Source organism: Ziziphus jujuba, chromosome 3, assembly GCF_031755915.1.
Source record: "Ziziphus jujuba cultivar Dongzao chromosome 3, ASM3175591v1".
NCBI lineage: Eukaryota > Viridiplantae > Streptophyta > Magnoliopsida > Rosales > Rhamnaceae > Ziziphus > Ziziphus jujuba.
Window position 1 is genome coordinate 20121733 of NC_083381.1, and position 14898 is coordinate 20136630.

The following is a 14898-nucleotide window of genomic DNA, read 5'->3' on the forward strand; positions in this document are numbered from 1 at the left end:
TTATTGAAATCTCTCTCCATATTTGTTGACAAAGGATTTATTTTATTTTATTTTATTTTTTTGAAAGTCTAATATATAATAAAGTCTGGACAGCCTATAATCCCATTATATTGGATATATAATTCCTTTAGTTTCTGAATATGATGATATCAACTTCGAATCCTCCAAAGGGGTTGGAGTTGACAGCAACAAAAATTTTTATTAGTTAATCCTTAATGGGAGTTGAAGTTGTCTGCAAGAACAATATGTATGGATTATGAGAGGCGGAGCATGAATCATTTTCTTACGCCTTTGGTTTTATTTTGCTTCTAGAAGAAAGCCCGTTTTTTTATTTTTTTTAAATAAATACATCAAACCAAAGGATTCTATTTTTGGGTGAACAGAATGGATTGAGGGTATAGATTCTGTTAATAAGTACTATAATATTGTTAACAAGCTTAAGGATTGTTCTTTTAAAATTATTGCTGTTTTCTTTTTCGGTCAGGTACATGGTTTAGTTCAAGATAGAAATGGAAAAACGATAGCAATACTATTTGGAAAATGGGATGAGAGCATGCATTATGTGGATGGAAATTGTTATGGGAAGGGAAAAGGATTGGAGTCTTGACTTGATGCCCAGTTGCTTTGGAAGCGGAGCAAGCCACCCCAGTTTCCTACAAGATATAACTTGCCACGCTTTGCCATCACCATGAATGAACTCACCCTTGGATTAAAGGTAGTTTCGATGACTTCATTACTATTACTTAATGCCCTGGTTTGAAACACTGCACTGGAACATTTTTTCTTTCTTTTTTTCTTTTTCCCGATTGCATTTTTAGCATGGACATGAATTGATGACAAGAGATTTTAGAACATGCAAACAAAATAAAATCATTCAAGTGCTTTTAATTTTACTATTGTGTGAGTGGAGGAGGACTTCTTAATCTTGATTTTAGTTGCAGGAAAAGTTGTCCCCTATAGATTTAAGGCTCAGGCCTGATCAAAGGTATCTAGACATTGATTGCTACAACTTTTTATCCCTTGCCACAGGTAACATACATTTAAGTAACCGTTGTTGTTAAATTATTCATTTAAGTTATAATTTCCTGAAGCTTGTATCCCGAGGTACATAACAACATGTTGATTATTATGTTTTCTTTGCAGCTTGAGAGTTAGTTGGCTTTTAGGAAACCAGAAATACTACTTGGGGAAACTAGAAAAGCATATGTGGATGCAAAGAGGCTGGGGACTTTCTAGAAAGAGTTCTTATGGAGAATACTACTTCGGCTGACATATAAAGCATATGTTGAGGATGAAAAGGATGACAAAGCTGAGGCAGAATCCACTAACATTGATGCTTTAGATTGTGAAAGAAGAAACAAAGTATTCTAAAGAAGCAGATAAAGAGTCATTCATGGATGTCTTAGCTACTTTAATTGTGAATGAAGAATTTCGAGGAATAGTAGCGTCAAAAACTGGAACTACCAAAATATTGAATAATGCTTCAAGGGTAGAATCAAGAATATCAAGATCGCTTGGTCTTAATGATGAATCCGCACCCCAAGATTCAAACAATAGTTCAGAACGTCCCAAGGTAATTCTCTGACGTTACTTTTAGTTTAATGCTGGTTTGTAAGTTCATTTTTTGTTTTTTGTTTTTTTGTTTTTTTAGGTTGTTATGCAACATCTAACATTTGATTGAAATACTAATTGTATTGTGGTCTAAATATTGCCTGAAAGAGGAATGTAAAAGGACATAAACCGCATCAGACAACTTGTCAGTACACAGCTTGTGTATATTTCTATGTGTCTACATGCAATGCTCTGCTTGTGTAGTTTCAATACACACTAATCAAACAATGATGCAATGATTGTAGGCAAACACTTAAATTGACAGAGGTAACTGCAAGCAATAAGCTGGAGAGTTTTCGTGCAGTAAAAAAGGTATTGTGAACTTCAAATGAAAATTCTATATGATAATAAGTGGTAATGGTTGAAAATTCTATATGATATCTGTGAACTTCAAAAGAGGTATCTCTGACATTGTCATTTATGCACATGAGTGGTAATGGTTCTTAAGTTGTATTGCATGGGCACAACCTGATTCGGAAGCAAGCATGGCAAATTTCACCATATAAAGATAAATAAAGTGTTTTCCAATTTCAAATGAACTTTGACATGGATATGCTAATTCCTAGTTTAGCAACCACTTTCAAAAGCTAGCATGACATTCTATGCATAACAAATTCCAATATATCAAGAGAAATAAAGGGTTTTCCACTTTTAAAATGAACTTTGACATGGATATGTTAATTCCTACTTTATCAACTACTTTCAAATGTTCTTGTTAAAAAGTGATATAGTTGAAAACGCTATACTGCAGTAAGTGCTAATCTATTTTATTTTTCCTTTTTATTATCATTATTATTATTATATTTTTTCAAGTCTTGCAAAGTAATTTTGTTTGCTTCATTTTGCAGGTCCTCAAGGGTTATATTGCACTTGGGAATGCTCAATTTCCTAATGGAACCAATGGTATTTTATTTTATTTTTTAAATTATGTATTTCATTTTAAGTGAAATGTATTGACTATATTCTTGTAAGATTGTGTGATAGGAAGGTACATGTTCATTTTCCTACAAGTAATGCCCTAGACATTCTTGCTTGAGTTCCACTATAGAAAAATGGTCTTGATTATCGGCATGGTACAGGCCACGGAATTGGGTTTTACCTTAATGTTCATGAAAGCAAGTATGTTTTACTAGTTTCCTCTATTATTACTGGGTATGAGCTATTGCCTTAATTGTCAGATTTGAACCTTTATACTTCTTTATGGATACTTTAGGTATTTAATTATTTTCTTTGAAACTTGTATGCTAAATATTGTAACTAACCGTAAATATTTCGTTTGATTTCATCCAGGTATCAAATTGGTCTCCGTTATAGTGGAGGTGCCCCGTATGCTTTTAATGCTGTCACTAAAGTTTGGCATTATACCAATAGTGGTGCCAGTTGGAGTTTGAGATTTTGACATTGATGGGGAACTTTGGGCCAAATTAGGATTGATACCAACGGAGCCTTTTGTAGGAGTTGTAATATTCTCTAAATTTTATTCATAAAACACTTGTACATTTTTCTCTTGCTAATTCAGGTTTAGTTTTTAGTTTTTCTACATGATTCTTATGTCAAGATGAAGTGTAAGGACCCAATTTCATTATTAAATTCTCCATATTGTTTGAGATGTGGAAAAGCAAGAAATAAAAAGGATGAGAATTTAAATAGATGGTAATTGAGTTCTCAAATATTGGCTCTCTAGTTTGGGATCATTTGAACTTGTTGGAATGGTATGCATTGAAATTTAGTTAGTTTTAAATTGGACTTTCCTAGCTTGAAAGCTTCTTCCAATCCCTTTTAAAATGCGGCTTCATGGTAGTATGTCCAAAAGAGAGTAGTCAGGAGCAAATTAATTGTGCAGTTGTGGAAAATATTTAAATAAATGGATATGAAAGTGTCAAACAAATGGAATCATCTTCCATTGCTCATATACTCTCATTTTTCATTAACTGTCGAATAAAGTGGAAAATATTTTGCATATTGTTGCATTTAATACACATTAGGGGACTTATGGGAGGCCAAAAAATTGGTAAAATATGATAACTATAGGGGTTTCGGTAATTACCGATGAAATCTACGGTAATTTTTTTCAGTAACTACAAATTGATTGCCATAGGTTTCATTGGTAATTTTAGAATCCATATTCTGCATGTTTTTGCATTCAACACACATTATGGCACTTGTGGGGCCCAAAAAATTGGTAAAATGTGATTGCCATAGGGGTCTCGATAATTACCGACGAAACCGTCGGTAATTTTTCCAGAGGGCATATGTTGGTTACCGACGGTTTCATCGGGAATTACCGAAGGTCTACAGTCATCGTATATTTAACAAATTTTCAAGCAATTTTGGGATTTTTTTCTCCTTAGGATAATTTTAGAATCCATATTCTGCATGTTTTTGCATTCAACACACATTATGAGACTTGTGGGGCCCAAAAAATTTGTCAAATGTGATTGCCATAGGGGTCTCGGTAATTACCGACGAAACCTTCGGTAATTTTTCCAAAGGGTATATGTTGGTTACCGACGGTTTCATCAGGAATTACCAAAGGTCTATAGTCATCGTATTTTTTTGGCCAATTTGAGAAATTTTTAAGCAATTTTGGGATTTTTCTCTCCTTAGGATAATTTTAGAATCCATATTCTGCATGTTTTTGCATGTAGCACACATTATGGGACTTGTGGGGCCCAAAAAATTGGTAAAATGTGATTGCCATAGGGGTCTCGGTAATTATCGACGAAACCTTCGGTAATTTTTCCAGAGGGTATATGTTGGTTACCGATGGTTTCATCGGAAATTACCGAAGGTCTACAGTCATCGTATTTTTTTGGAAAATTTGAGAAATGTTTAAGCAATTTTGGGATTTTCTCTCCTTAGGATACTTTTAGAATCCATATTCTGCATGTTTTTGCATTTAACACACATTATGGGACTTGTGGGGTCCAAAAAATTGGTAAAATGTGATTGCCATAGCGGTCTCGGTAATTACCGACGAAACCTTCGGTAATTTTTCCAGAGGGTATATGTTGGTTATCGACGGTTTTATCGGGAATTACCGAAGGTCTACAGTCATCGTATTTTTTTGGAAAATTTGAGAAATTTTTAAGCAATTTTGGGATTTTCTCTCCTTAGGATAATTTTAGAATCCATATTCTGCATGTTTTTGCATTTAACACACATTATGGAACTTGTGGGGCCTAAAAAATTGGTAAAATGTGATTACCATAGGGGTCTCGGTAATTACCGACGAAAACGTCGGTAATTTTTCCAGAGGGTATATGTTGGTTACCAACGTTTTCATCGGGAATTACCGAAGGTCTACAGTCGTCGTATTTTTTTTGGCCAATTTGAGAAATTTTTAGGCAATTTTGGGATTTTCTCTCCTTAAGATCATTTTATAATCCATATGTTGCATGTTTTTTCATTTAACACACGTAAGGGGACTTGTGGGGCCCAAAAAATTTGTAAAATGTGATTGCCATAGGGGTTTCGGTAATTACTGATGAAACCTTCGATAATTTTTCCAGAGGGTATATGTTGGTTACCGAGGGTTTCATTGGGAATTACCGAAGGTCTACAGTCATCGTATTTTTTTCACTTTAAGCAGCGAAGGTAGTCAAGTTATTGCTAATGGATCATTCATTGGTGCGGGTGACCTTTTAGACTTTTAACCTTCTAAGACCTGGGCATAAAAGATTTCTTTTCTGGTTTTCTATGAAGTTGAACTAAGTTTGTGTATGTTTTTATGCGATTGTGCAGGAGTCATTTTGGCATTGTTTGCTAGGTCTATGCAGAGGGTGAAGAAACTTGATAAATTTGAGAAGATGATATGATCTTCCAATATTCAAGTGTATAAAAAAAAATTATTTTTATTCCATTTCAAAAATGTAATTTTATCCAACAATATAGTATAATATTTTACTTATAGATCCATTGTAGATATACCCATAATCTTTTATCCAACAAATATAATGTTTTACTTATAGATCCATAGTAGATATACCCATAATCTTTTATCCAACAAATAAATGATTGAATTGAGAATGGCTTCATAACCAATTTTTTAGTGGGAAATTGCTTTTCAGTGCAAGAGAAGGAAGATGGCATTTTCACATCACCATGTATATTGACCCACATCGACACTACAAACCATCCACTTATTTGACTTGTTCTTATTTTTTCTCTCTCCTTTTTCGTCAGTTCCTTTCTCTTTTTTCTTTAACAGATTGATAATAGAAATTGCTCGTTAGACATAAAGACCTAGTTCTAGATGTATTACCAGTAAACGCTGAAGAATCAAATTGAAATTTAAGCAATAATTCAAGAGTAATCTAGTACGTACAATGACTAGAGAAAGGATACAGAGCATGCAAGGCTTATGGTTTTTGATATAAAATGGCAGAATAAAAGAATGAAATACAAACTACATCTATATATTACTTTGCTTTGGGGCCTTCGCCACTTGGGCACTTCACCTCTATTTTCATTTTTGAATTAGAAAGAACGGGGCCTTATTTATTCTGTTCAGGGGGGATGAAAGACAAAGGAAGGGATCAGGGGGCTTTATGATCGCAGAAAGAGTCCAATCATTCCAATTTTGGAAGGAAAGTTTTTGCATGGCCATGGGACATTCCACCACACTTCTACACCAATCAAGGATCAACTCTTCATTCTTCATCGCCCATCCTTGTACCAAACACACAGAAAATGTGCCTTGAAAGTGATGGAAGTTGGAGGGGTGAAAGGATTACCAACAATTGCCAAATATGCAATTTGAGGCATATGATTATCTGACAGTTACCCTCACAAAGCTTGCGACTGCATTCAGCTCTAACATGCTTAAACAAATTTTTGTTTTGTTTAAAATATAACAGGATATGTAAGTAATTTTTTTTTATTTTATGGTTAAAATAGATATTGAGGGGTAGAAAAAAAAAGATATCAAATGAGGGGGCAAAAATCGTTAACCTCCTCCCTATAAGGGTATTGGGCCAAATTACCCTTTGGAAACGTGTAATTTAGGGGGAAAAAAAAGAAGGTTCAAGACTTGGCCCAGACCCAAGGAACTGATGCATTTAAAATTGAAATGCAAAGGAAGCCGAATAAATTTGCAAGAAAAAATTCAAATTAAAATTTGGATTTAATTTAGATAATTAGAATGTGTTACTTATTAAGATGTAATTAGTTTTAATATCATATAGATATAGTATAAATTTTCCTTTTCTATTGTCTGTAATACATTTAATTGTGCATGAATATTTTGTTAATTTGTTCATATAACTAGTTTTAAATTTTTTATTTTGATAAGTAATTCTTGGTCAGTTGGCCTTGTCTTCTACGTATGGGAAATATGTATTAGTTTTCCATATTATGGAGTTTTTGTAGGAATCACCGTGAAGCCAGAAAAATTAGCTGCAATCTTTTTTGGTAATGTAAAAAAGTAGCTGCGATCTGCAGCCAAACAGAAAAAAGAAATGATTATTTCTAAAATCTTCAGCCAAAACCAAGTCCACTAATTAGCTCCTTTGTAGCAACTTGTTTAAACGAAATAAATTTGCACAAATATAGCTTGATTTAATATGTGTATATTTATGAATTTCAATTACGGCCACTTTTTTGAAGCAAAAAAAAAATAAAAAAAAAAATCCAGCCACTTTCAAAATGTGTCAAAAAGGTAAATTAGATATAAAACAGGCTATCTTTGAAAGACATGAATTCTGAAGAGAAATCACATCAGATAGCATAAAATACAAGCTTAATTAATTTAAGTAGAATATATGAGCGCTACTTTGGTTTATTTCTATTTTATTTGTTGCAAGGTACTTTGGTTTATTACTGATTACCACCAAAAAAACAAAAAAACACTTTGGTTTATCAATTTTATATTTATTTTCATTATGACACTCTTCTGTATCCAGATGGTCTATTTATAATAAAAAGTATATTTCATTATGCATTTTTGAATAAATTAAATCAGGAGATAGGGACACAAATTCAAACCCCAAATACAACCTCTAATATCTTCTGCTAATTAATTAAAATTTAAACTGCTAATTAATTAAGATTTAAAATAATTTAGTTATGTCGCACGCTTAGTAAGAGATTGATGGTGAAAAATATATATATATATATATATATATATTAAAGAATGATCCAGCTGCCCATAAACGAAAAGACTGCCACAAAATATTGTACATATTAACACCAAAATTTGTAACAAAATTATTCTTTAAATGGTCAAAAAAATTAAAGATTGAAAACTAAAATTAAAGATCATACAACTTTGACACAATGTACCCTTAAATCTAACCAAAATTTCCGATTCATAATTATAGAAGATCAAATAAAATAACATTAAAAAATGCAAAAAAACAAAAAATTAGCAAGCATAAATTATAGATTAACAACTTGAAAGTCTCTACTGTAGATTTTGAAAAGGAAGAACATGATAACCAACCAGAAGCATAACTTATTTGTGGAGGAGGAGAAACACACCACAAAGAATCGATGACTGCAAGAAGGAACCAACCAAGAAATGGTATCGGAACGCTCAAGATGAACAAAGATAATTATCTGCAAACAGCAAAAGATACATTCTTTATAGTTTAAAAATTAAAAAAAAAACTTTAAAAAGAATAGAGAAAAGCTCTTACCAATCGATTAAACTGTGGCTCTTCTTCCCCAATTCATCTGCTTCAATCCTAAAAAATACTAAAAAGAAAGGGAAAAAAAAAATAAAATCCTAAAACCCTTAATTGAGAAACCTAAAATCTAATAGCCACGCACCCTCCCCTATCAATTTTCTGATTGACAATGTAATGCTGTTTATGAAAATTATTGATGGGAGTGGAAGTGGCGAAGGAGGTTGTACTAGTATTATGATTGAATTTAGGTGGATCGTTGTATTCAAAGAATGAACATAGAGGGTGTGAAGTCTCACATCGGTTGGAAAGGGAAACGAAGCATGCCTTATAAGGAGTTGTGGATACCTTTCCCTTGAGATGCGTTCTCATGAGGGAAAGTAAAACCATGAGGGCTGGTTGTAAGAGGATTCTTCAGTGCCAAAACGGATAATATCTCATGTGAGTGGACTGGGCTGTTACAGTTGGTATCAGAGCCAGATTTGGATCGTGTGCCAGCGAGGATGCTGGGCCTCAAGGGAGGTGGATTGTGAAGTCCCACATCAGTTGGAAAGGAGAACAAAGCATGCCATATAAGGGGTTGTGGATACCTTTCCCTTGAGACGCGTTCCCATGAGGGAAAATAAAACCGTGAGGGTTGGGTTGTAAGAGGATTCCTCAGTACCAAAGCAGACAATATCTCATGCGAGTGGGCTGGACTGTTACAGAGGGTCCACAAATTGGACCCTCTTTTTTGGCCGAGCCGAAGAAGACAGTGGAGATGGTGGCTTAGTTAACTACGACGATGATGATGATGGCAGAGCAGTCGATGATGGTGGTGGTGGCCGCTGAGAGAGAATGCGACCACAACCACTACACGACATGTCTGTTCGGGTTATCGGGTTTGGTTACTGGGTTTGTAAATTTTTTTTTTTGGTGGGTTAGTAAAATTTTATATATTTATATATGTTAATTTCATCCGAAAAAAGTCGATTTTGGATGTGGTCCGCATGCAGACCGTCTGCACCGTAGAAAAACTCATTTATATATATATATATAATAGTCATGATAAAAATAATAAGTTATTTTTTTTATATAAATAATAATAATAATAACTATTATAATAATAAGTTATTTCTATTAATCATTACTATATAAAAGATTTTAAAATTAAAATATTAATTAAAAGAAAATAATACAATTTTATAATTTTTTGAACAATAAGTTTAAAGTTATTATCTGTTCCCAAAAAAAAAAAAGTTTAAACTCATTATAAATTTCTTTTTTTTTCAATTATTTAAAAGTTAACAAAAGAAGATAAATTATGGAACAATAAGTTTTTTAAAACCACTTGAATGTTGGGAAAAAAAAAATCAGAAAAAAAGAGTCTTTAAAACCAATTGAGTTTTTTCTGTGAGTACTTTATAATTCCTAATTATATTATATATATATATATATAATTATATATAAGTATATATTTATATATAAGCATTATATATATGGTTTATTTAAAAAAAAAAAAAAAAGAGCCATATGTTATATGTATATTATTATTATTATTACTTAATCTTTTAAAATCAGAATAAGAAACAATAAAAACAAGAAAAAGAAAAGAAGTCCCTTTTTTTTTTTCTTCTTGTTTTTATCAATTCTTTTTTATTATGATTTTACTTTTCTTTATTAATTTATTGGAGCTTGGGTGAGTTCTACATTATGGGGTAGGGATGTCTTATGCTTGGCCCTCTTACGATACCTTTTCTGATTATTATTTAATCTTTTTAATTTAATTTTTGTTTTCTAACAATATTTATCATATATATCATTTTTTTAGGTCAAAGAATAAAAATTTGATAAACAAAATTCAATATTACAGAGTATTATTGTAAGTGAGACAATAAATTGGAGCATAAATCCTAAGGTAAATTTAAATCCTAGTCCCGTAAAAGTTCTTTGTTATAAAAAGTTATAGCAATGCAATCAAGTGTTTTATTTGCTTCATTCGGAGTAAAATTCACCTCCCATTAATCTAGCTTTTCCAAATAAATTAAGGTGGTAAGAGTCCAAGGAAGATTGGTGTCCTGCGAAGTAAATTTGCTTATTAGCTCATTCGAATCACCTTAAAAAATAATATATTTCCATGTCCAATATATAAACAAATACAAGCATAGAGTAACTGTAACAGCCCAGACCACCCGCATGAGATGTTATTCGCTTTGGGCCTAGCCTGTATGATTTTGTCAAAACGAGTCTCAAGGGAAAGGTATCCACACCTTCTTATAAGGCATGCTTCATTCCCCTTTCCAATCGATGTAGGATCTCACAATCCACCCCCCTTAGGGTTCAGCATCCTTGTTGGCACACTCATCCGGGTACTGGCTCTGATACCAACTGTAACAGCCTAGACTACCTGCATGAGATATTGTCTGCTTTGGGCCCAGCCAACACGGTTTTGTCAAAATGCATCTTAGTGGTTAAGGATTCCACCTTTTCACCTGCTAGTCCCACTGGCCCGGGCCTCGCAGGCCCAATCACGATATTATATGATTTGGAAGCTAGGTGGTGAGCCCAATCCTACTCTTCACAGTGTAACAGCCCAGTCTACCCGCATGACATATTGTCCGCTTTGGGCTCAGCCCGCATGGTTTTGTCAAAATGCGTCTCAGTGTTTAAGGGTCTCCCCTTCACCTGCCAGTCCCACTGGCCTGGGCCTCGCAGGCTCAACCAAGATATTGTCCGCTTTAAAAGCTAGGTGGTGAGCCCAATCCTACCCCTCACGATTTTACTTTCTCTCATGGGAACGCATCTCAAGGGAAAGGTATCCACACCCTCTTATAAGGTATGCTTTGTTCTCCTTTCCAACCGATGTGGGACTTCACAATCCACCCCCCTTGGGGCTAAGCGTCCTCGCTGGCACACCGATCTGGGTCCGACTCTGATACCAACTGTAACAGCCCAGTCCACCCGCATGAGATATTGTCCACATTGGGCTCAGCTCGCATGGTTTTGTCAAAATGTGTCTCAGTGGTTAGGGGTCCCACCCCTTCACCTGCTAGTCCCACTGGCCGAGGCCTCCCAGGCCCAGTCAAGATATTGTCCGATTTGGAAGCTAGGTGGTGAGCCCAATCCTACCCCTCACGGTTTTACTTTCCCTCATAGGAACGCGTCTCAAGAGAAAGATATCCACATCCTCTTATAAGGTATGCTTCGTTCCCCTTTTCAACCAATGTGGGACTTCACACACGGTTTTACTTTTCCTCATGGGAATAAGTCGCAATGGTTAGGGGTCCCACCCCTTCACCTGCCAGTCCCAATCAAGATATTGTTCGCTTTGGGCTAGGCCCGCATGGTTTTACTTTCCCTCAGGGAAAGCATCTCAAAGGAAAGGTATCCATACCCTCTTATAAGGCATGCTTCAATCCCCTGTCCAACTGATGTGGGATCTCACAATCCACCCCCCTTGGGGTCCAGCGTCCTAGCTGGCACACCGATCCAGGTACTGGCTTTGATACTAACTATAGCAGTCTAGACCATCCGTGTGAGATATTGTCCACTTTGGGCCCAGCCCGAACGATTTTGTCAAAACGCATCTCAAGAAAAAGGTATCCACACCCTTTTATAAAGTATACTTCGTTCCCCTTTCCAATCGATGTGGGATCTCACAGTAACACCATACATTCAGTTCTAATGCTTGAACCACAAGGAACAATTTTATGCATGCACTGGATATATAAGACTACCTGAAGCATTCCAAGCCATAAGCTGAAACCAACTTCCAAAGAACCTTGTAAATAAGAACCATCAATATTGATTTTTATCTTTCCCTTTTTATGGAGCTTCGCCAATTTTGATTTCACAGACGACTTTCAGTCTTATCATTACACATTCCAACTACTTGACCACTTTTAATAAAAATTTTCATCAAACTCTAAAATAGAAGAAGAAAAAAAAAATGAATAGATTAATTCAAATATATATGTATAAATAAGTATATATTACTTCATAGTAAAGAAATCCAATTCTTAACAAGAAAATCGCATGTCATAGATAAAAATAGATCTTATGTAACATCCCATCCCGAAATACGTCGGAAATTTTCACGTTGACCAAAAGTTGATCAAGTTTGACCGTTGACCAAGTGGGTCAAAATGTTGACTTTTTGCTTCAAAGGGGATTTTGCATTGACCAAGGTACCATTGCAAATTTCACATCAATCCGAGACCATAGACTAGTAGCATGTCAAAAATTGAGCTACGGTTTGAAAGTTACGAGCAAAACAAGTTGAGGTCCGAACTGTCCGAGAGTGTTGGAGTTGATTTTTTATCCTTGAAAATTTGAGTTATGACACATGTATGATTGTGAAGTACTCGTCGATATGAGTTCGTAGACTAGCGGCATGCTTGATTTGGATGTGTGGTTTGAAATTTACGGATCTGTCAAGTTTTTGTTATATTCAACTATATGATTGTTTCAAAGAAAATATGAAATTCTATGGATTCGATAAAAAATGTATATTTATATGGCTGTAAATATATTTATGTCTTTAAATATTTATTTATTCATGGATATGAAATTTTGTTACTAATAGTTAAATCATTGTTGAGATGTTATGTAAATTAGAATATTATCTGTGAATTCAAATATATGCACGTATTTTATAATACAATTTAAATGAGGTTGTGTGCAAGTAAATTTCAAGAAGATTTATGAAAGTATTTCTATTAGTTATTGAGCTAAAAAAGAAAAATTTGTATTTATGCATTTATTTATTATTTATTTATTTATCTATTAATGAATGTACAGTGATGAATTTAAGCTTGTGGGATTATGATGATGGTCTAAAGAAACTGTGACGTATATGGATTTGAAAGGAAGTATTTAATCCAGCGGTATTTATGAGATTTTGATATTTGAGAATATATGAATTATTGGATAATATTTAAAATTGTGGGATTAGTTATGTGTAAATTTTACTTGGTTTTAATGATATATTTGATATAAATTGAATTGAAGGTTTGAGAAAAATAATTATATCAAATTATTGTGATCAAGAATATATCTGTATATTTAATTATTTATTATTTATTATTATTGTTTATGTATTTGATATAAGCATATGAATTTAATTATATTTTATCTAAATTTAATATTTTATAATATTACAAATTTTTAGTTTTTAAGATGCACCCATACACGTACCGGTGTTCTGTATTGTATATGTGATTATGATAAGCGCGCAAGTTGTAATGTCTCCCGTGAATTGTCATCGGATCGAGGGCAGACAAGTTTGATATAGTGCACATAAGCCGCCCCCTCCATGGTCGGGATGACGGTTTAAGTAGCGGTGCTGTGGGGATGCCAAAGCGATTGTATGCAAGTTTCTCTTTTTAACCTCCCGTCAGACGGTGCTCGGGACGCTGGATATCGTAGGGCACCACTGGTATATAGTATGGTGCATCAAATATCTTGTATATGTACGTATATATATATATATTTATATATATATATATATATATATGTGTTATATTTGTATGTATCACACCGTATGGGGATAGCGATCCGATGTGGTCCAGGAAGAGCTAGTTTCGTCACTATATTGCCTACGAGTCCAGGGGGTTGGACGACCAATCTAGGCAACCACCTCAGACTGTATTGGTAGTAGGGTGCTGGCGACAACTGGAATCATGGATTGCACAACATATTGGAGGGTATTGTTTGTATTCCTGATACGAGTGTATATTTGATAATATATATATTTTTTTGAAATTTAAATTATTATTTGATCTCGTATTCTTCTATCTATTCATAACCTAATTTTCTAGAAGTATACTTAATTGCTTTTATTGTCATTACTATTATTAATATTATTCTTGTTATTAATATTATAATTATTATTTATCAGAATTATGTTTACAATTATTTTCATTATTACTAATATTATCATCATCATTATGATTATTATTATTGCCATTATTTATTTTTATTTTTATTATTTCTATTATTATTAGCATATGATATATCCGGATAAGTATCACAGCCTATGGGCGAGAAAGATAGCCATTGGGCAAGTATAATAATCCTTGGACAAGTGGTAGCCTTTGGACAGGTGAGATAGTCCTTGGGATAGTTGTGATTATGTGATAGTTCTTGGACAAGTGATTACCTTCGAGTAAATATGACAGATGATATTAATACTATTTTTATCATGAAAACGATTGCATTATTATTATTGTGTTGATGTGATGATTGTTTTGCTTTTCTTCTTATATTACGCATCGGTATATTTTGTAACACAATATTTGAAATGTGTTTTGAAATGTATGGCAATCAGTGGGTGGTGTGGGCAGACGTGAATGACTAAAGGTATAATTGGTTGTTTATTTAGTTGATTATTCCTATTGCATATATATATATATATATATGTGTGTTTCATATAAATTGTTATCGAAGTGCTGCCATTGTGGAAATTATTATAGTAAGGTGGGAGGGATAATGTGGTACTATATAGGAGAGTGACTTTGTGCAGATAAATTTTATGGTAAGTCCTTCCTTTAGGAAAAATGCTGTCAGATTTTCCATTGGAAGGTTCGATGGTGTTTTCCTGGGATCAGGATTTGTCTAGGATTCTGGTGAGAGGTCTTGGACGGGTCCTGACATCTTATCTATCAAAAAGTTTACTTCATAT

The 14898-nt window shown here is 33.8% G+C and overlaps 1 long non-coding RNA gene across 1 annotated transcript; it reads left to right on the top strand.

Annotated features, from left to right (window-relative positions):
- The first annotated feature begins 326 nt into the window (after positions 1–326).
- On the top strand, positions 327–2725 carry LOC125423336 (uncharacterized). The gene is made up of 5 exons (XR_007241866.2): positions 327–715; positions 936–1029; positions 1144–1573; positions 1857–1923; positions 2460–2725. It is a non-coding gene; the product is annotated as an uncharacterized LOC125423336 (long non-coding RNA).
- Positions 2726–14898: the final 12173 nt, after the last annotated feature.